Raw genomic sequence first — 25,509 nt, forward strand, 5'->3', positions numbered from 1 at the left:
TCACATAACATACACACTACACTGTATACACACATAACATACACACTACACTGTATACACACACATAACACACACTACACTGTATACACACATAACATACACACTACACTGTATACACACACATAACACACAACTACACTGTATACACACACATAACATACACACTACACTGTATACACACACATAACACACACTACACTGTATACACCACATAACATACACACTACACTGTATACACACACATAACATACACACTACACTGTATACACACATAACATACACACTACACTGTATACACACATAACATACACACTACACTGTATACACACACATAACATACACACTACACTGTATACACACATAACACACACACTACACTGTATACACACATAACACACACACTACACTGTATACACACATAACATACACACTACACTGTATACACACACATAACATACACACTACACTGTATACACACATAACACACACACTACACTGTATACACACATAACATACACACTACACTGTATACACACACTAACATACACACTACACTGTATACACACACATAACATACACACTACACTGTATACTACACATAACATACACACTACACTGTATACACACATAACATACACACTACACTGTATACACACATAACACACACTACACTGTATACACACATAACATACACACTACACTGTATACACACATAACATACACACTACACTGTATACACACACATAACATACACACTACACTGTATACACACATAACATACACACTACACTGTATACACACATAACATACACACTACACTGTATACACACACATAACAACACACTACACTGTATACACACATAACATACACACTACACTGTATACACACATAACATACACACTACACTGTATACACACACATAACATACACACTACACTGTATACACACATAACACACACTACACTGTATACACACACATAACATACACACTACACTGTATACACACATAACATACACACTACACTGTATACACACACATAACATACACACTACACTGTATACACACATAACACACACTACACTGTATACACACACATAACATACACACTACACTGTATACACACATAACATACACACTACACTGTATACACACACATAACATACACACTACACTGTATACACACATAACATACACACTACACTGTATACACACACATAACATACACACTACACTGTATACACACATAACATACACACTACACTGTATACACACATAACATACACACTACACTGTATACACACACATAACATACACACTACACTGTATACACACATAACACACACACTACACTGTATACACACATAACACACACACTACACTGTATACACACACATAACATACACACTACACTGTATACACACATAACACACACACTACACTGTATACACACACATAACATACACACTACACTGTATACACACATAACATACACACTACACTGTATACACACATAACATACACACTACACTGTATACACATAACACACACTACACTGTATACACACATAACATACACACTACACTGTATACACACACATAACACACACTACACTGTATACACACATAACATACACACTACACTGTATACACACATAACATACACACTACACTGTATACACACACATAACATACACACTACACTGTATACACACATAACATACACACTACACTGTATACACACATAACATACACACTACACTGTATACACACACATAACATACACACTACACTGTATACACACATAACATACACACTACACTGTATACACACACACATAACATACACACTACACTGTATACACACATAACATACACACTACACTGTATACACACATAACATACACACTACACTGTATACACACACATAACATACACACTACACTGTATACACACATAACATACACACTACACTGTATACACACATAACACACACACTACACTGTATACACACACATAACATACACACTACACTGTATACACACATAACACACACACTACACTGTATACACACCATAACATACACACTACACTGTATACACACACATAACATACACACTACACTGTATACACACACATAACATACACACTACACTGTATACACACATAACATACACACTACACTGTATACACACACATAACATACACACTACACTGTATACACACATAACATACACACTACACTGTATACACACATAACATACACACTACACTGTATACACACATAACATACACACTACACTGTATACACACATAACATACACACTACACTGTATACACACATAACATACACACTACACTGTATACACCACATAACATACACACTACACTGTATACACACATAACATACACACTACACTGTATACACACATAACATACACACTACACTGTATACACAACACATACTAACATACAACACTACACTGTATACACACATAACATACACACTACACTGTATACACACATAACATACACACTACACTGTATACACACATAACACACACTACACTGTATACACACATAACATACACACTACACTGTATACACACATAACATACACACTACACTGTATACACACACATAACATACACACTACACTGTATACACACATAACATACACACTACACTGTATACACACATAACATACACACTACACTGTATACACACATAACATACACACTACACTGTATACACACATAACATACACACTACACTGTATACACACATAACATAACACTACACAACTACACTGTATACACACATAACATACACACTACACTGTATACACACACATAACATACACACTACACTGTATACACACATAACATACACACTACACTGTATACACACATAACATACACACTACACTGTATACACACATAACATACACCCTACACTGTATACACACATAACATACACACTACACTGTATACACACACATAACATACACACTACACTGTATACACACATAACATACACACTACACTGTATACACACACATAACATACACACTACACTGTATACACACACATAACATACACACTACACTGTATACACACATAACATACACACTACACTGTATACACACATAACATACACACTACACTGTATACACACTCATAACATACACACTACACTGTATACACACATAACACACACTACACTGTATACACACACATAACATACACCCTACACTGTATACACACATAACATACACACTACACTGTATACACACATAACATACACACTACACTGTATACACACACATAACATACACACTACACTGTATACACACACATATCATACACACTACACTGTATACACACACATAACACACACACTACACTGTATACACACATAACATACACACTACACTGTATACCACATAACATACACACTACACTGTATACCACATAACATACACACTACACTGTATACACACACATATCATACACACTACACTGTATACACACACATAACATACACACTACACTGTATACACACATAACACACACTACACTGTTTACAACACATAACATACACACTACACTGTATACACACACATAACATACACACTACACTGTATACACACATAACATACACACTACACTGTATACACACACATAACATACACACTACACTGTATACACACATAACACACACACTACACTGTATACACACACATAACATACACACTAAACTGTATACACACATAACACACACACTACACTGTATACACACACATAACATACACACTACACTGTATACACACATAACATACACACTACACTGTATACACACATAACATACACACTACACTGTATACACACACATAACATACACACTACACTGTATACACACATAACATACACACTACACTGTATACACACACATAACATACACACTACACTGTATACACACACATAACATACACACTACACTGTATACACACACATAACATACACACTACACTGTATACACACATAACATACACACTACACTGTATACACACATAACATACACACTACACTGTATACACACACATAACATACACCCTACACTGTATACACACATAACATACACACTACACTGTATACACACACATAACATACACACTACACTGTATACACACATAACATACACACTACACTGTATACACACATAACATACACACTACACTGTATACACACACATAACATACACACTACACTGTATACACACATAACATACACACTACACTGTATACACACACATAACATACACACTACACTGTATACACACACATAACATACACACTACACTGTATACACACACATAACATACACACTACACTGTATACACACACATAACATACACACTACACTGTATACACACTCATAACATACACACTACACTGTATACACACATAACACACACTACACTGTATACACACACATAACATACACCCTACACTGTATACACACATAACATACACACTACACTGTATACACACACATAACATACACACTACACTGTATACACACACATATCATACACACTACACTGTATACACACACATAACACACACACTACACTGTATACACACATAACATACACACTACACTGTATACACACATAACATACACACTACACTGTATACACACATAACATACACACTACACTGTATACACACACATATCATACACACTACACTGTATACACACACAACATACACACTACACTGTATACACACATAACACACACTACACTGTATACACACATAACATACACACTACACTGTATACACACACATAACATACACACTACACTGTATACACACATAACATACACACTACACTGTATACACACACATAACATACACACTACACTGTATACACACACATATCATACACACTACACTGTATACACACACATATCATACACACTACACTGTATACACACACATAACATACACACTATACTGTATACACACATACCATACACACTACACTGTATACACACATAACATACACACTACACTGTATACACACATAACATACACACTACACTGTATACACACATAACATACACACTACACTGTATACACACACATAACATACACACTACACTGTATACACACACATAACATACACACTACACTGTATACACACACATAACATACACACTACACTGTATACACACACATAACATACACCCTACACTGTATACACACATAACATACACACTACACTGTATACACACACATAACATACACACTACACTGTATACACACATAACATACACACTACACTGTATACACACATAACATACACACTACACTGTATACACACATAACATACACACTACACTGTATACACACACATAACATACACACTACACTGTATACACACACATAACATACACACTACACTGTATACACACATAACATACACACTACACTGTATACACACACATAACATACACACTACACTGTATACACACATAACATACACACTACACTGTATACACACTCATAACATACACACTACACTGTATACACACATAACACTGTATACACACACATAACATACACCCTACACTGTATACACACATAACATACACACTACACTGTATACACACACATAACATACACACTACACTGTATACACACATAACATACACACTACACTGTATACACACATAACATACACACTACACTGTATACACACACATATCATACACACTACACTGTATACACACACATAACATACACACTACACTGTATACACACATAACACACACTACACTGTATACACACATAACATACACACTACACTATATACACACACATAACATACACACTACACTGTATACACACATAACATACACACTACACTGTATACACACACATAACATACACACTACACTGTATACACACACATATCATACACACTACACTGTATACACACACATAACATACACACTACACTGTATACACACACATACCATACACACTACACTGTATACACACATAACATACACACTACACTGTATACACACATAACACACACACTACACTGTATACACACATAACACACACACTACACTGTATACACACATAACATACACACTATACTGTATACACACACATAACATACACACTACACTGTATACACACATAACATACACACTACACTGTATACACACACATAACATACACACTACACTGTATACACACACATAACATACACACTACACTGTATACACACATACCATACACACTATACTGTATACACACATAACATACACACTACACTGTATACACACACATAACATACACACTAGACTGTATACACACACATAACATACACACTACACTGTATACACACATAACATACACACTACACTGTATACACACACATAACATACACACTACACTGTATACACACACATAACATACACACTACACTGTATACACACATAACATACACACTACACTGTATACACACATAACATACACACTACACTGTATACACACACATAACATACACACTACACTGTACACACACATAACATACACACTACACACACATAACATACACACTACACTGTACACACACACATAACATACACACTACACTGTATACACACATATCATACACACTACACTGTATACACACATATCATACACACTACACTGTATATACACGCATAACATATACACTACACTGTATATACACGCATAACATATACACTACACTGTATACACACATAACATACACACTACACTGTATACACACATAACATACACACTACACTGTATACACACACATAACATACACACTACACTGTATACACACACATACCATACACACTACACTGTATACACACACATACCATACACACTACACTGTATACACACATAACACACACACTACACTGTATACACACATAACACACACACTACACTGTATATACACGCATAACATACACACTACACTGTATATACATGCATAACATATACACTACACTGTATATACACGCATAACATACACACTACACTGTATACACACACATAACATACACACTACACTGTATACACACATAACATACACACTACACTGTATACACACACATAACATACACACTACACTGTATACACACACATAACATACACACTACACTGTATACACACATAACATACACACTACACTGTATACACACATAACATACACACTACACTGTATACACACACATAACATACACACTACACTGTATACACGCATAACATACACACTACACTGTATATACACGCATAACATACACACTACACTGTATACACACATAACATACACACTACACTGTATACACACATAACATACACACTACACTGTATACACACACATAACATACACACTACACACACACACATAACATACACACTACACTGTATACACACATATCATACACACTACACTGTATACACACATAACACACACACTACACTGTATATACACAAATAACATACACACTACACTGTATACACACATAACACACACACTACACTGTATATACACACATACCACACACACTACACTGTATACACACACATAACACACACACTACACTGTATACACACATAACACACACACTACACTGTATATACACGCATAACATATACACTACACTGTATATACACGCATAACATATACACTACACTGTATACACACATAACATATACACTACACTGTATACACACATAACATACACACTACACTGTATACACGCATAACATATACACTACACTGTATACACACATAACATATACACTACACTGTATATACACGCATAACATACACACTACACTGTATACACGCATAACATACACACTACACTGTATACACACACATAACATACACACTACACTGTATACACACATAACATACACACTACACTGTATACACACATCCCATACACACTACACTGTATATACACACATAACATACACACTACACACACACACATAACATACACACTACACTGTATACACACACATACCATACACACTACACTGTATACACACATATCATACACACTACACTGTATACACACATAACACACACACTACACTGTATATACACAAATAACATACACACTACACTGTATACACACATAACACACACACACTACACTGTATATACACACATACCATACACACTACACTGTATACACACACATAACACACACACTACACTGTATACACACATAACACACGCACTACACTGTATATACACGCATAACATACACACTACACTGTATATACATGCATAACATATACACTACACTGTATATACACGCATAACATATACACTACACTGTATACACACATAACATACACACTACACTGTATACACACATAACATACACACTACACTGTATACACACACATAACATACACACTACACTGTATACACACACATAACACACACACTACACTGTATACAAGCATAACACACACACTACACTGTATATACACACATAACACACACACACTACACTGTATATACACACATAACACACACACACTACACTGTATATACACACATAACATACACACTACACTGTATACACACATAACATACACACTACACTGTATACACACACATATCATACACACACATATAATATACACACTACACTGTATACACACACATAACATACACACTACACTGTATACACACACACATAACATACACACTACACTGTATACACACACATACCATACACACTACACTGTATACACACATAACATACACACTACACTGTATACACACATAACATACACACTACACTGTATACACACATAACATACACACTACACTGTATACACACTACACTGTATACACACATAACACACACACTACACTGTATATACACATAACACACACACTACACTGTATATACACATAACATACACACTACACTGTATACACACATAACATACACACTACACTACACTGTATACACACATAACATACACACATAACACACACACTACACTGTATATACACACTACACTGTATACACACATAACATACACACTACGCTGTATACACACTACACTGTACACACACATAACATACACACTACACTGTATACACACATAATACACTATATATATATATATATATATATACACAATAAACACTGACTACACTGTATACACACATAGCACCCACACTACACTGTATACACACATAACACACACACACTACACTGTATACACACTACACTGTATACACACTCATAACATACACCCTACACTGTATACACACATAACATACACACTACACTGTATACACACATAACATACACACTACACTGTATACACACATAACATACACACTACACTGTATATACACATAACATACACACTACACTGTATACACACATAACATACACACTACACTGTATATACACATAACATACACACTACACTGTATACACACATAACATACACACTACACTGTATACACACATAGCACCCACACTACACTGTATATACACAACATACACATAATATGCAAACTACACTGTATACATACATAATGAAAAAACACTACTATCTGCATATTAACTAAAATAAAATAGCATATGCTGTAAATCTTTAGGGAGATCATATAATAAAATTACTATATTTTTTACTTCACCTTTCTAATTCTTTTTTGACACAATCTATTAGGTTTGATTGAAAAAAAAATGCTGGTTTTAAATATGTGCTCAGGAACCTCTAAATGTTGGAGAAATACAAGACCTTAGAGTGCGTCCTACACATACACCTCATGTTTCCTTCCTCTGTGATTATATTTAGGTGTAATTAGCTGCATCTCCCGGTACATTTATAACAGGGGGAGGTTGGGAATAATACATTATAACCAGTGCAGATGGATTTGGCTTTCTCTTAATAAAATTGATTAAGATTAAAAATTCTTCTGATTCTCTTCAACCAGCACAGGAGGATAATACATAAAGCTATAATAGTTGTGATATCAGTGTGTATCAGGTGTGTGATATCCAGGGCCTGATTATCCAGTAGGCTGACTAGGCTAGTTTAATGATGTTTTTGTCATGGACACTATTTACATCAAATATTTGTGTACCATAAATATATAATCATTCAGTGTTCAGACCAAGCACATTATATAAGCATTCAAAAGAAAATGAAGCTCTAGTACAGGGGTGTCCAACCTTTTAGCTTCCCTGGGCCACATTGGAAGGCGACAAGTTGTTTTGGGCCGCACATAAAATACACTAACACTAATGATAGCTGATCATAGAAAACATTGCTAATGCTCCTTGTTGTTGCTCTGTGCTTCAATGACATGCTAATGGCTGCTGTCAAACATCAAGTGATATTGTTACAACATTTTATGAAGGGCTTCAATACAGCTGTCATTAAGACAGGAAGGTCTGTGATGCTCCAGGACCAGGTGAGTTTATGCACTGGTCAGCGTCCCTTGAAATAATAATAAAAAAAAAACCCTTAACTTACCTTTTAATCGGCTTGTTCTCTGATCCTCTTCTATTGTTTTTCCCGTTTCACTGCTGCTGATAGTTCGCGCGGGTGACTCCTATGTGCTGCGCTCCGCAATGGATGTCGGACGTGATGACGTCACCCCCGACATTCACTGCGTGCGCCGCACGGAGGAGGAGACCAGGGAGGGACCGCGTGACCACAAGGGAAGTATTTTCTTATCTTTTTCTTTTTTTGCAGGATTTTTTATTTCATTAACAGCGCTGCCCCCTTGCCACAACCAAAACTCCTGCTGGGCCACATTTACAGGCGTGCTGGGCTGCATGCGGCCTGCGGGTTGGACAACCCTGGTCTAGTACCTAGCAATCTACAGCACCATGAATTATTATAATATGATATCATTTAGTCCATTTGTTCATCCATCAAATGTAAGGTAAATAAAATGAACACTAAGATCCTCAGTCAGGAGAGAGGTGTCAGACAAGGAGCGGTCTCAGCCCCACACTAACCACCTACATCACTGATCTGCTCACAATGCTGGAGCCACGTCCCCAGGACTGTACTGAATGGGACAGAGAGCAAGGGGTAGATTTAGCAAGGATAGTATTTTCCAGGATATACTAGTTAAATGATAGTTAGGATCGGATTGGTTGCTATGGGCAACACATTTTTCCTTTTAGAAGGTTTGATAAATCTACCCCCAAATGTCTGTTATATACAGATCAGAGGCGCAACTTTAAATTTTAGCAACTGGGCCGGGAAGGAAAATTGGTGCCCCCTAGTCCTAAATTTTAACCAAATTAACCTAAAATATTCATAAACCGCACCTCCATTCTGCGTTGTACCCTGGGCCCCTCTCGCACAGCCCTAGTTACAGCTCTGATACAGATGACCTGTTCTCTCTAGCAGAAGACAGCCTGCAGCAAAACCTGCACAAGTGAATATAGAGAAGACCACAATCAGGACCTTCCTAAACAAGCCCAAAAATCTGAAACACAATCATATTCCACATAATATCCTAAACTGAGATACTCATAGCATAATTTAATAGACAACATTATATAGTTAATTTAGACTGTAGGCTTCAGTAGGGAGTGACTGATGTGAATGATTATAATATTCTATGTAAAGCGTTGTAGTATGTTGGTGCTGTATAAATATAATAATAAAATCCCTACAGAAAGCATACAGCCCCAATTCTGCAGCTATGTACAACGTGCGCACAGAAACTCCCCTAATAATCCCTGCAGAGCTGGGACAATCCCCCCTCTGCTACTAACCATACATATAAGGATATACAGATACTGAGACACCAGCTCCTCCCACTATCAGGCATCATGTGACCCCACAGCACAAACATTCAGCAATAGAGTATCCCCCATACAGACCCACCTTAGCAGAGCCGTAACTTAAAATTTGAGTGCCTGGGGTGAGAAGCTAAAATTCCACCCCCTAGCCCTCAATTTTAACCAAATGAACCTAAAATACTCATAAACTGCGCCCCTTCAACGTTGTGCCCTGGGTGGTTGTCCCTATTGCACAGCCCTAGTTACAGCCCTGCACATTAGTATAAACAGAGGGCAGGGAGTACCGACTGTTATTGCAGCTATAGCCAGCAGGGGCACCCTTCACACAAACAAAACTGGAGCCTGAGGTGATGTGAGACCTAAGGGGAAATATACAGATTAATAAGGAAATGTATAGTGGGCGGGGCTTATATAGAAACATTTAGCGGTGCTATGCAGCTGTGTATATGCCTCTTTGTCCACCAGTCGGCACCAGTGTGAGAGTACCAGCCTGTCTGATCATCAGCCAGAGAGGATTACTGGGTATGTCTGCTAAGAGTGAGACCTTTGTTACCTGTCTGTAGGTGACCCCAGACCACTGTGATTCCTTCTGTGTCATCACAATGGCTCTGGACTGGAGAATTCTGGTGTTTGGGAGATGTTCCTTAATCTCTGAGTAACTGTGATTACAAATAGCAACCTGGACTCCATTATCTGGACAGTCTCCTCCTTCTGCCCAATTCCTCTATTCACTAACTGGAGCTCCTATCCTCCTGCTCCCTCTAGTATACACGTATTAACCAGGGTTGCCAACTCTGAAATGAAAAACAAGCAACCGCTTAGTGAAAAACAAGCCCAAACCAATCCTAAAAAGCCCCAACTTACAGGGGACCGTCCTTTTCTATAACACTAATTTCTACACTGAATCTCCATTTAGAAAACCTTTATAAACACAAGAGGACACATTTATACACTAATATGGGAAATGAAAAAGCAAATGCTGTAATGTATGACACTGGTATGTCTATACCACACAGCCCCATGATATAACAGTATAAGCAGTCTTCTGACATTAGCGGCTTACTGAATGGGAGGGGAGGGTGTTATATAGCAGTGTTACTATAAGTGCAGCGATCGTGTGTCTGTCACCACTTATTTCAGTAGATTGCTGTAGATCAGTCTTCCTGTGATTTATTCCACGTCCTCCTCTGACTCCGCCCACCCACAAAGTATCACTTCATTGGAGGAATTTGCTGCACAACCCGCCTACAAAAAAAAAAAAATGAATGTAACAATCACAAAATGGTAACAGAGGAAAAAAAACAAAAAAAAACGATTATGCAGCTTGAGGACTTGGAGAACGTGTCCAAGCCCAAAAACAAGCTACCCGCGGCAGTAAAAAAAACCTGCAACTTCACAAAAAAAGAAGCCCAATTCCGCTTGTTATAAGCGGAATTGGCAACTATGGTATTAACCTGTCTTGTTCCTGTCAGTTGACTCATTTCTTATGTTGGAGTGCCATCTTGTGGACACTTTCCGTAAGACACCTGAAGATTTGTATGGGTTTTTGCTCGAACTATAGTTTTGTAGAATTCTTGCCTACATTGACATATAATGTGCTCCTTGGCTGTTCAGCAATCCCCAGAGTTGTGCAAATCATGGAGTTTAATTTAACTATGTGTTAAGGCTCTCGGTGTAATTTCCCTTACGTATGAACCCATAATACTGGGAACAACTTAATTTTTCACATTTTCCCATTCACTGACAGTGAGGGCCAACTACGCAACAATGTGTTTCCCCCAGTTGTGGGAATGTATCACTGCTGCTACCATGCTCCTTCACAGGCACCTGGATAGTGCATAAAGCTGCTGCAGCACCTCTTTACTGGTTACTCTGGCTAATTCTACCTGACTGCTTACTTTGGATTAGGACCATTGGGCCGAGCACTGAGACAGAACATTTGGCTCAATGGATTAGTGTTCGCTCCAATCTGTTGGTCACAGGAACAAAGCAGGATGTTAGTGGAGACTTCTTATAAGAAGACAACCACTGGGAGGTAGTGATGATACACACTGTACATGGATTTTAGCCTGGATCATGCCTTTTAATGTCATTGACTGCAATGGCCGTGGGGAGGAGGTGATGTCAGCCCCCTCTAGGCACTGGCACCACTAAGTCTGGGCAATTTTATCTATAAATCTCCTAATTAAACTGACCTCCAGGGCTTGGTCCCACCCGTCTAGCACAGGGCTGGACACAATCAGCCATCCTGGGTCTCCCTGGTCTTTTCTGTCCCGGACACAGACATCACATACCTGGGGTGGAGGCACTGGTGAGACACTGTCAGGCAGCAGATCACAATGAATAAGCTACACTCTGATATCACACACATACTGTAATACAAGAGAGACATAATCTAAGTCTAATATTCTGAGACTAAGCAACGCTCTACGACAACAGTCCCTCTGCTGCAGCTGCTGGAAATCTCATGGATCCAGTGTTGTTGCCATTCTGCGGTCCCCAAATTTGTGACAGGAGCGAGGCAGCTAAAAGCTGTTGGGCCTTTGGGGGCCAGAGCAGCAGCCTCTTCACTGGGCTGCCAGGAACTGGAAATTCTCCTACAGCGCTGTCTTCCTGTTCTCAAAAAAACAAGAACCTGAGGAGCGTCAGGATAACTCCGCCAGATCCCACCTGTACATTTATACTTTATATACATGGGACACCGTAGCAACGAAACGTAAGTTAAAAGATTTCCCGCAACTTGTGCAGGGTTACGGGGACTAGGCTGCAGGGTTTTAGTTTTTTTCACTCACTTTTGTTAGTATATTATGATATGTTTTTGTTTTTTGTTTATTACATATAAAAAAAGAAAAATTAGTAAAGTTTAATTTAGCTTTAGAGTAATTCTTACATATGGTGCTCAGCTCCAACACAAGAGCACTGTGAGGGTTGTGTATAAAAATAAAGAGGAATATTTATATATCCTGTTACAGAGAAATATTCTACAAAAACAGACTAAGTGAGCGTCAATGGCAACAAATGTGTATTTATAAACTCTGCTAACACTTTTTTTGAGATTGCTTGTAATGTCAATAACAAACACAATTGGGCGCTAGGATAAAAACACTGCTTCTACCAAATACTGGATAAGACACCTCCAAGTACTATGACCTTGTCCCCATCTGCCTGTATGGTCACAGAGCTCCCAGGTGAATCACCATGATCATCATCATTTATTTATATAACGCCACTAATTCTGCAGCGTTGTACAGAGAACTCACTCACATCAGTCCCTGCCCCATTGGAGTTTACAGCCTAAATTCCCTAACACACACACAGACAGACTAGGGTCAATTTGATAACAGCCAATTAACTTACTAGTATGTTTTTGGAGTGTGGGAGGAAACTGGAGCACCCGGAGGAAACCCACGCAAACATGGGGAGAACATACAAACTCCACACAGTTAAGGCCTTGATTGAGAATTGAATTCATGACCCCACTGCTGTGAGGCAGAAGTGCTAACCACTAAACCACCGTGCTGCCCATCATTGCAAGAAGAAGCCTGTATATCGTGCTTATAAGTGTGATGCTGCAGCCAACCTATTAGTATGTGCAGCCAGCCTATTAGTATGTGACAGCCTACCTATTAGTATGTGCAGCCAACCTATTAGTATGTGCAGCCAACCTATTAGTATGTGACAGCCAACCTATTAGTATGTGCAGCCAACCTATTAGTATGTGCAGCCAACCTATTAGTATGTGACAGCCAACCTATTAGTATGTGCAGCCAACCTATGTAGAACTATGACATCCCCGTATTCTCCCAGCACTTATATCCTGGGTGCTCCACCCGGCTGGTTTTACTTGTCACCCAGCTCTTGGAGCCCAACAGAGTCCAATTATAATAGAATAAACTATTGTTTCTCCTATTAGAACAGGCACTATGTCATACTTGCCAACTCTCCCGGAATGTCCGGGAGACTCCCGAAATTCGGTTCAGTCTCGTTGCCATTTCTCCCGCATCCTGGATTTCACAGAGAATCGCGTCAAATGACGCGATTCTCGGTGATTGACGCCATTTTGGAGGGTGGGAGGGGGCGGGACGAGGCCAATCGCGTCATTTTGGCCCCGCCCCCGGCGACGTAAATTACGTTTTCGCGGGGGGCGGCACCAAATTGACACGTTTGGCCTCGTCCCGCCCCCTTCCGCCCTCCAGTCACGCCCCCTCCCGGAAACTTGTTTCCGAGAGTTGGCAAGTATGCACTATGTGAGCACTAGACAGCAGTGTGTGTTAGACCACTGACCACCAGTCTGACCAGTCCTGGCAGCTGTGGGCAATAACCTCCAAAATATTTCAATATTATTGCAAAGTATTACAACTGCCCCCACCCGGCTGCTTCTTAATGTCACCCGGCTGCTTCTTAATGCCACCCAGCTGGCAAAATGTTCTGAGGAGAACACTATTATTATTATTATTATTATTATTAATTTTTATTTATAGGGCGCCACAAAGTATCCGTAGCGCCGTACAAGGACAAACAATGGCACAGTACAAGGTGAAACAGCACAGTACAAGTAACAGTAAGCACTATAACTCTGGGGGCTCAGGCACAGCATGAAAGAGAGGGAGGGAGGGGAAAAGTGAGTACAGGCAGGTAACTATGGCCCAAGAGGGTGGGCACGGATGACAGGTTAAGAGCCACTGAGGGGAGCGGAGAGAAGCGAGAGGAGACAGAGGGCAGAGGGACTGAGAGGAGGTGAGCTGAGTAGCTGGAGAGCGCAGTTAAAGTGATGGAAACAGGAGGTAGGAGAGCCCTGCTCAAAAAAGCGAACAATCTAAAGGGAGGGGAAGACAGACAGACACATGGATGAGACGGAGAGACGGGAGGAAGGGGGAGAAGGGAAGAAGGGATGAGAAAGAGAGGTAGCCGACCGGTGGGAGTTTAGGCATGAGACTGGAAGGCTTTAAGGAAAAGGTGGGTTTTTAATGTTCGTTTGAAAGAGGACAGATTAGGGGAAGTTCTGATGGAGCGGGGGAGCTTGTTCCAATGGAGGGGAGCGGCGCGGGAGAAGTCTTGGATACGTGCGTGAGAGGAGGTAATCAGAGGGAAAGAGAGGCGACGATCGTTGGACGATCGCAGTGAGTGGGAGGGAGTGTGAATAGAGATAAGGTTAGAGATGTAGGGAGCAGTGGAGTTGGCGAGGGCCTTGTAAGTCAGAGTGAGGAGCTTGAAAAGGATTCTGTAGGGGAAGGGGAGCCAGTGAAGGGCTTGGTAGAGTGGGGATACAGAGGTGGAACGGCGAGAGGAAAATAAGCCTAGCAGCGGCGTTAAGTACAGATCTAAGGGGAGCGAGATGAGAGAGGGGGAGGTCGATAAGGAGAAGGTTGCAGTAGTCCAAGCGGGAGATAATCAGAGAGTGGACGAGAGATTTGGTGGCATCCTGGGAGAGGAAGGGCCGAATGCGGGCAATGTTGCGAAGCTGGAAACGGCAGGATTTGGCGAGAGAGTGAATGTGAGGGGCAAAGGAGAGAGAGGAGTCGAGGATGACACCTAGGCAGCGGAGTTGGGGAACAGGGGAGATAGATGAGTTGTCAACAGTGATGGAGAGGTCAGAGGGGAAGGAGGTACGAGAGGGAGGAAAGACAATGAGTTCAGTTTTAGCAAGATTGAGTTTAAGAAATCTAGAGGACATCCAGGAGGAGATGGCAGAGAGGCATGCGGATACCCTGGAAAGAAGGGAGGGAGAGAAATCAGGAGAGGAAAGGTAGAGTTGAGTGTCATCAGCATAAAGGTGGTACTTGAGGCCGAAGGAGCTGATGAGTGCACCCAGAGAAGAGGTGTATAGTGAGAATAGTAAAGGTCCAAGGACAGAGCCCTGAGGGACCCCGACTGGAAGGGAGGAAAAAGGGGAGAGAGAATCAGAGGTGGAAACAGAGAAGGAATGGTCGGCAAGGTAAGAGGTGAACCAGGAGAGGACGGTACCGGAGAGGCCAATGGACTGAAGGGTGTGAAGCAGGAGGGGGTGGTCAACGGTGTCAATGGCCGCTGAGAGGTCGAGGAGAATCAGGAGGGAGTAGTGGCCCATGGCTTTAGCCGAGAGGAGATCGTTCGTAACTTGAGCCAGGGCAGTTTCAGTGGAATGGAGGGGGCGGAAGCCTGATTGGAGAGGGTCAAGGAGGGAGTGTTCAGAGAGGTAGGTGGAGAGATGGTTGCAGACAAGTCTCTCGAGTATTTTGGAGGCAAATGGGAGAAGGGAAATGGGGCGGTAATTAGAGAGTGAGGTGGGGTCAAGATTGGGTTTCTTGAGAATGGGTGAGACGAGAGCATGTTTAAAGGCGGAGGGGAAGATGCCGGTGGAGAGGGACAGATTAAAGAGGTGAGCGAGGTGGGAGCAGGTGGAGGTGGAAAGGGAGCGAAGAAGGTGAGAAGGGATGGGGTCCTGGGGGCAGGTAGAAGGGGGGGAAGAAGAAATGAGAGAGTGGACTTCCTCACCCGAGGTGGGGCGGAAGGAGAGAAGGAGTTAGTGGCTGGGGGGAGAGTGGAGGGGGGAGGAAGGGCGAGAGGGGGGGTGGCGGAAGAGTGGGTGGAGGAGGAGATTTCAAGTCTGATGGCCGCGATTTTAGAGGAGAAAAAGGAGGTGAAGTCAGTGGCAGATAAGGAGGAAGGGAGGGGGGGAGGTGGGGGACACAGGACAGTGTTAAAGGTAGCGAAGAGGCGGCGGGGTTGGAGGACTGGGAGGAGATGAGGGATTTAAAGAAGGATTGCTTAGCGAGCGAGAGGGCAGAGCTGTAGGAGGAGAGGATAAACTTGAAGTGGAGGAAATCAGCCAGGGAGCGAGATTTTCTCCAATGGCGTTCGGCAGTACGAGAGCATTTTTGGAGGAAACGGGTAAGTTTGGAGTGCCAGGGTTGGGGATTGGAGCAGCGAAGGTGGATGGGCTGGGCAGAGGCAACCGCATCAAGGGAGGAGGAGAGGGTTTGGTTATAGAGGGAGGCCGCCTGATTAGGGCAGGACAGGGTGGAAAGGGGAGAGAGGAGAGTTTCGAGAGAAGAGGATAGAATAGCAGGATCAAGGGTGTCGAGATCGCGCCTGGACCGGGTAGATTTGGGTGGGGGGAGGGGTGCAGGAGTAGAGGAGAGAGAGAATGAGAGGAGATGGTGGTCCGAGAGTGGAAAGGGGGAGATAGAGAAGTCGGACAGACTGCAACGGTGGGAGAAGACAAGGTCAAGGGAGTGACCAAGGCAGTGAGTAGAAGAGGAGGTCCATTGGGAGAGGCCAAGGGAGGAAGAAAGGGCAAGGAGTTTGACGGAAGCAGGGTCGGTGGGGTTGTCAATAGGGATATTGAAGTCGCCAAGGATAATGGAGGGGATGTCAGAGGAGAGGTGGTGTGGGAGCCAGGCAGCAAAGTTGTCAAGGAAAAGGGAGGAGGGCCCAGGGGGGCGGTATATGACAGAGACGCGGAGATGGATGGGGTAGAAGAGACGGATAGAGTGGACTTCAAAAGAGGAGAAGGAGAGGGAGGGTTCAGGAGGAATGAGTCTGAAAGTACAGGTGGAGGATAGGAGAATGCCCACTCCTCCGCCTGGGCGGTCTCCAGGTCTGGCGGAGTGGGTGAAGGAGAGGCCGCCATAGGAGAAAGCGGCAGGGGAGGCAGTGTCGGGAATCGGTGAGCCAGGTTTCGGTAATGGCAAGAAGGTTAAGAGAGTTAGATAAGAAGAGGTCATGGATAGAGGGGAGTTTGTTGCGGACGGATCTAGCATTCCAGAGGGCACAGGAGAAAGGGAGGGAGGGGAGATGGGGATAAGGTTGGCAAGGTTAGCGGTGCGCGGGGGAGTGCGGGGACAGGAGCGTGAAGTTGGGCGAGGTGAGAGTATGGGTATGGCAAGTGAACAGGGAGGCATGGTGAGGTGAGGGAGGGGTGGGGGAGGAGTGGAAGAAGTAGGGGGGACCGAAGAATCGTCTGAAGCAGAGGGGCGGGAGAGGAGGACAGGGGGAGTCAGAAGGTAGACAAGAGGAAATGAGATAAGTGAGTTAAATAAAGTAATAGCCAACAATGACAATGACGGTGGGGAGAGGTGTGGCAAAGAGGCTAGGCAAGGCAAGCCATGTTAAATGAGACAGAGAGGCGTGAACGGGGAACAAAGAGACAAGAAAGGCCAATAGACGGAGAGCAGAGGAGTACCAAGGGAGAAATAAAATGCTGTTGGAATAGATTAAGAAATGCAAATAGAAATAATTAAATTATAATTAAATACAGTAAATAAGAGAAGCAAATAGAAATAATTAAATACAGTAAATAAGTAAATAAGAAATGCAAATAGAGATAAATACAGTAAATGCAATAAAAACAGAGAGCGAAAAATAAAAATAAAGAATGGAGAAAATAAATATAAAAATATAATAAATAAAGAAATACAAGTGGAAAAAAATAAAAATAAGGCCTACAAAGGAAGCCGAGAACAACAAATACAGTACAATATGGACTAGGGTGAAAACAGGAGAATGAGAATGAGAACAAACCCGGGAGATGAGACAAAGTCACTGGGAGAAAGTCTGTGAAGTCTGAGATGAGACAAAGTCACTGGGAGAAAGTCTGTGACGTCTGTGATTGCCAGGAGACTTAGAAGCAGGAGCTTCAGGCAGCGGGTGTCCAGAGGAGTGCAGGGCCGATTACCACAGGTCGCTGTAGTCCTCAGGAGGGCCAGAGATCAGGAACGGCAGCGGGCAGCAGGCAGCGTGGAAGGCAGGCCAAGGCTGTGGGTGTCCAGGGGAACTTGTCAGGAAGGCCAGGCGGCGGTGACCAGGAGACACAGGCAGCTCAGGCGGCAGGAGACAGCGGACGGATAAGGGTGAGCAGCAAGCGGTACCAGAGACGGCGGCGGCGGGCAGAGAGGAGCCACATGTAGAGGATGGATGGGGAAGACGGCAGGAGACAGCAGGCGAGTCCAGGCAGTGGGAGACAAGGGGCGACCCAGGCGGGTCCGAGTCAGCAGATGGCAGGCGGGCTGATAACCACAAAGTCTACTCCATTTAGCGTGTGTAGCCAAGGATCTGCTCTCCTCTCACTACACTGTCCAGTATAGTTGATGTAAGTACTTTGTAAGTACAGTTCTCCCCTAATAAGCAATACAGTGTAAAGCAGGATATACATTACAATTAGCCTTGCAGTTGGAACAAAGTCCTGACTGAGCAGGACAGTCACATAAAATTAGGACTGCCCCACCAAAATCAGGACAGTTAGCTACCATTGCCAGTGTATTTAAAGGGAATGGGAAGACATAGAGAGCACCTAACACTTTCTCAAATGATTGCCATGCCTCTTACATACACTCTGATGGCGTGGCATGGAAACCAGCCTCTAAAAATACTGTGAGATATCTCTGAGATATCTCTCAGACCCCCGGCCACATAAGATTAATGTGATTCAGTTGTCAGTAAAAGTAACCTACAATCTTCACCAAGATCCTTGTTCTTTAGTTACTGTTCTAAATCAGTATTACACAGTACACAGATATACTCTGCTATAAGTAACCCACCATCCTAATGTGTGTGTTTAATTATATATATATTATTAATAATGTTTATAATGACACATGGAGTCCAGTGTATAATGTTGGGTACACACTACAGGTTTTTCACCTGATTATTGTGCCAATCATACAATAAACGACCGTTAGGTCCGATATTACATTAGTGTGTACGCTCCCACGATCATGTTTTATCATAACAAAGCTCATCGTATCGTTTGATTTTATAACCCAACAAATAATCTTTATAAACTATAGAACGATGTCGGACAATCCTGCAGTATGTCTGCGCTCAGGACCAGCAGTGTCCATAGATCTCTATGTACTGTGCAGAGTCACCATCTTTTCATCTGATGGTTATGACAGATGAAGAGCATAGATCTGAAGGTAAAACTTGTATAGTGTGTACACAGGGAACAGCTGCTGATCGGGACTTTCAGTTGTTGGTAAAATCGTTAATGATATCGCATCGGGAGACATTTTCTGTACCTGTATAACATAAATATATATTTACATCTCCTTGTATTACAATTAAGGCTCATGTTCATGTGACTGAGGAACTCTGTGATCACATCTAAGAGCCTTACAGTCCAATAATAAATAATATATGTATGCAGTCCTGTAAATAATATATGTGTTATTGGTGAGGTTTCTCCTGTGCTGGTATCAGCCCAATAAACATAGCGGCTTATTCACCCCCTGTCTCCTAAACTGATCAAGTCAAACAAAAGAATCTCTGGAGAAGGGGCGTTTAATCGTTAGTTTGTCAGAGCAGGTTGGTCTATTCATGAAGTAGATCAAGATCAACATTGTCTCATGTAAAACACAGTGCAAATGAAATCACTGAAAATAAGACAATTGTGTCTCTGCATTGTCCTACTTCAGTGTAATGTAACATTCATTATTAACTTACACGTATCAGGCATTTTGCTTAATGATTATTACCTAGACATGTATTACTGCTGTACACATCAAGTATTATTTATATTCTGGTTTTCCTGTTTTGTTTATTTTAATTAATTTACTTTGCAGAATTAAAGAGACACAATTTAATTAGTGATATTAGATTGTGAATCTAGTAGTGTATTATTATAAGATAGCTCTTTCTCTTATCTTTGAATTAATAAATTGCTATTTACCAGCCCCAGGACTGATGTACACACGCTGGTCTCCTCCATGAGCTACCAGCTCCCTGGGGGTCCAGGTGGGTGTACGTTACAGAGTGTGAGTATGGAACGTCAGTGAGGGGAACACCCCGCATGGGCGATGTGTGAGGAGGATAAGGGGCCGTGTAATAACAGGTCCAACTACCTACTAATAGAGAAACAAGAAGCACAACAAAGGAAATATACAACAAATGGACGGAAAAAATAAAAAAAAGGTACAGCAAGGTATAGAAAAGGCTGCAAAACAAACAGAATAGAAGAAAAGGCAACGACTAAAGAGAATTATAGGAAATCACAGGATAAAAGATGAACTCAGAAAAACAGCAATGAAGGAATATAAACAAAATAGAGGGAGATGTAATAATCAGCAGGAGATGGAAGGAAGTAGTGCGAATAATAAAAGTTGTAGAAAAACCCTTATCTATGTAATTGTAAGTCTAGGTACACACTGCAAGACAATTTTAACAATATGATAATTTACCAATTGTACTAACGACAAAAAAATAAAAGCCCCGATCAGCATGTGATTGATGTGTACACACTACATCCGATAACCTTCACATCTGTCCTCTTCATCTGTCATAACGTCGGCTGCAAGTCAGAGGACTTACAAGTCTGGTGAGGAGAGATCAGTGACCGGTGGTCACACAAATCCCATGTCATGAGCAGTATAACATTGCATTCCCTTTGTGTAGCCTGTTTCCTATTCCTAACCCCTCTCCTGCCATTCTCAGCTGTTTGTTTACTGCCCTTCCTGCACAACTGATGGTTATAAGGCACACTTGCCAACTCTCCCGGAATGGTCGGGAGACTCACGAAATCCCGGTTGGTCTCCTGGACTTCCGGGAAAGCTGGAAAGTCTCCTGCTTTCCGCAATTCGCTGGCCAAAATAACGCAGTGAATTGCGTCATTTTGGCCCTGCGACAAAGCGTCTTGGCTCCGCCCCCTCCCACCCTCTAGTCACGCCCCCTGTCCGGGAACTGCACTGCCTGAAAGTAGGCAAGTATGTTATAAGGTTATGTATAAAATATATAGATATATTGTCCAGATTTTGAACAAATATTAGAGTTCCAAGTTCAAAATTTCATTCAACTTGTCTCATATAGCCGGTTGTAATCCAATCACATCCTCCGAATATTACATGAAAAAAATGAAAGATATCATAGTGCAAACCATATATTTCAATCTATTTGATGTCTCTTGAAACCCATTAGAACCAGTGCAGGGAGTAATAAAATACAAAATCACCACGTGATCCACTCCTGGAACCCCTTTGGGTATCCACTAACATGTACAAAGCAGATAATGGGCCAAATATATCAAATATCCATCCAACAGATTCTTCTCAATTCTAATTCTCCACAACATTCAGGGGAGGAAGAAATCTCTCATAGTGTAACATCTTTACAACATTTATTAAAACACAGTTATAAAAAACAAACTGGAACATGCATAATCTAAGTCACTTCAATGGTGCCAGAAGCGTTAGTGAGGATGGACTCTTACCCTCAAACCGCCACACACAGGCATGTAGATAAATGCATAAATCCGGAGAGAAACTCCAAACTGCTGGCTGAATATGTGTAAATATATGGTTTGCACTATGATATATCTCATTTTATTTCATGTACTATCCGGAGGATGTGATTGGATTACAACCGGCTATATGAGACAAGTTGAATGAAGTTTTGAACTTGGAACTCTAAATATTTGTTCAAAATCTGGACAATATATCTCCGTCAGTGAGTTTGTGAGAAACTTTATTTGATTCACCGGAAGCGCCGTCTTCCTCTCTTTTTGTTTTCTTGATTTGTATTGTTGTACACATAGGGGATTGTGTGTATAAGAGTGAAGGGCGGCATCTGGTTAGATTGCGCAGGTATATCTGGTTCATTTGTTTACTAGGTCACGGAGGGAAGATCTGTGTGCTGGAAACATTCTACAAGTGTATAAACGTCAGTTTGATTAGTTCATTATGTCAGATCACAGTGTGAAACTCGTACACACAGATCTGTACACTTCTGACCAAGAGAATCTGCTGGTTTGCAGATGAACGGCCAATCTGTGCCCCTACAGCTGTTTCTGTGACTTGTAGTTCTACCAGTCACAGGTTGTGTTAGACGTGTGGTGACTGGTATGTGCAGCATGTGTGGGGTCAGGATCAGAGCCGTGGACTCAGACTTGGCTGCTGAGGTTAGATTGAGGTTACAGGCTGGACAGACACAGCGACAGGAAAGAGTCGGTGAGAGGGAGAGAGAGGGGGCGGCAGGAGAACACCAGGGAGAGAATGAGAAGGAGAAGATTAAATATAAGAGGAGGGAAAGAGATAGAGGAAAGGTGGTAACCTTAGAGACAGAGGAGGAGATTGACCTTCAGGATCATTGACCTAGAGACGGGACATGTGCTAGCTGCTGACAGGTCTGATGCGCATACTGACAGCTGACAGGTTTGATATGTATACTGACAGCTGACAGGTTTGATACGTATACTGACAGCTGGCAGGTTTGATGCGCTTACTGACAGATGACAGGTTTGACGCGCTTACTGACAGGTTTGATATGTATACTGACAGCTGACGGGTTTGATATGTATACTGACAGCTGACAGGTTTGATATGTATACTGACAGCTGACGGGTTTGATACGCATACTGACAGCTGACAGGTTTGAGACTGGCTGCAAAGAGCATAACTCCAGATGTCGTTCCAAATTCTGCAGAGTGCATACACACTGCAGAGTTGGGCCGACATTGTTCATAGCTGAGCGACATATTTTAAACAGACCGACCAATCAGATCAAACGATGATCTGTGCTTTGGAACGATGATCGTTCATCGTTCCAGGGTAGACACTACTGTGATATTGGGCTAATCAGTTGTTTATCGTCTAAATGGCTGGATATTCCCTAAAAGCAGTGTAGTGTGTACCCAGCCTAAAGCGCTACATAATTTGTTTGTAT

General features: G+C 41.5%; 1 protein-coding gene across 1 annotated transcript in view; it reads left to right on the forward strand.

Annotated features, from left to right (window-relative positions):
• The window catches only part of LOC142101990 (class I histocompatibility antigen, F10 alpha chain-like), a 53,607-nt gene that overhangs the window by 3,789 nt on the left and 24,309 nt on the right, over nt 1–25,509 (forward strand). The gene's annotated exons all lie outside the window — the stretch shown is intronic.

The sequence above is a fragment of the Mixophyes fleayi genome, chromosome 9 (genome assembly GCF_038048845.1).
Source record: "Mixophyes fleayi isolate aMixFle1 chromosome 9, aMixFle1.hap1, whole genome shotgun sequence".
NCBI classification, from domain to species: Eukaryota; Metazoa; Chordata; class Amphibia; order Anura; family Limnodynastidae; genus Mixophyes; species Mixophyes fleayi.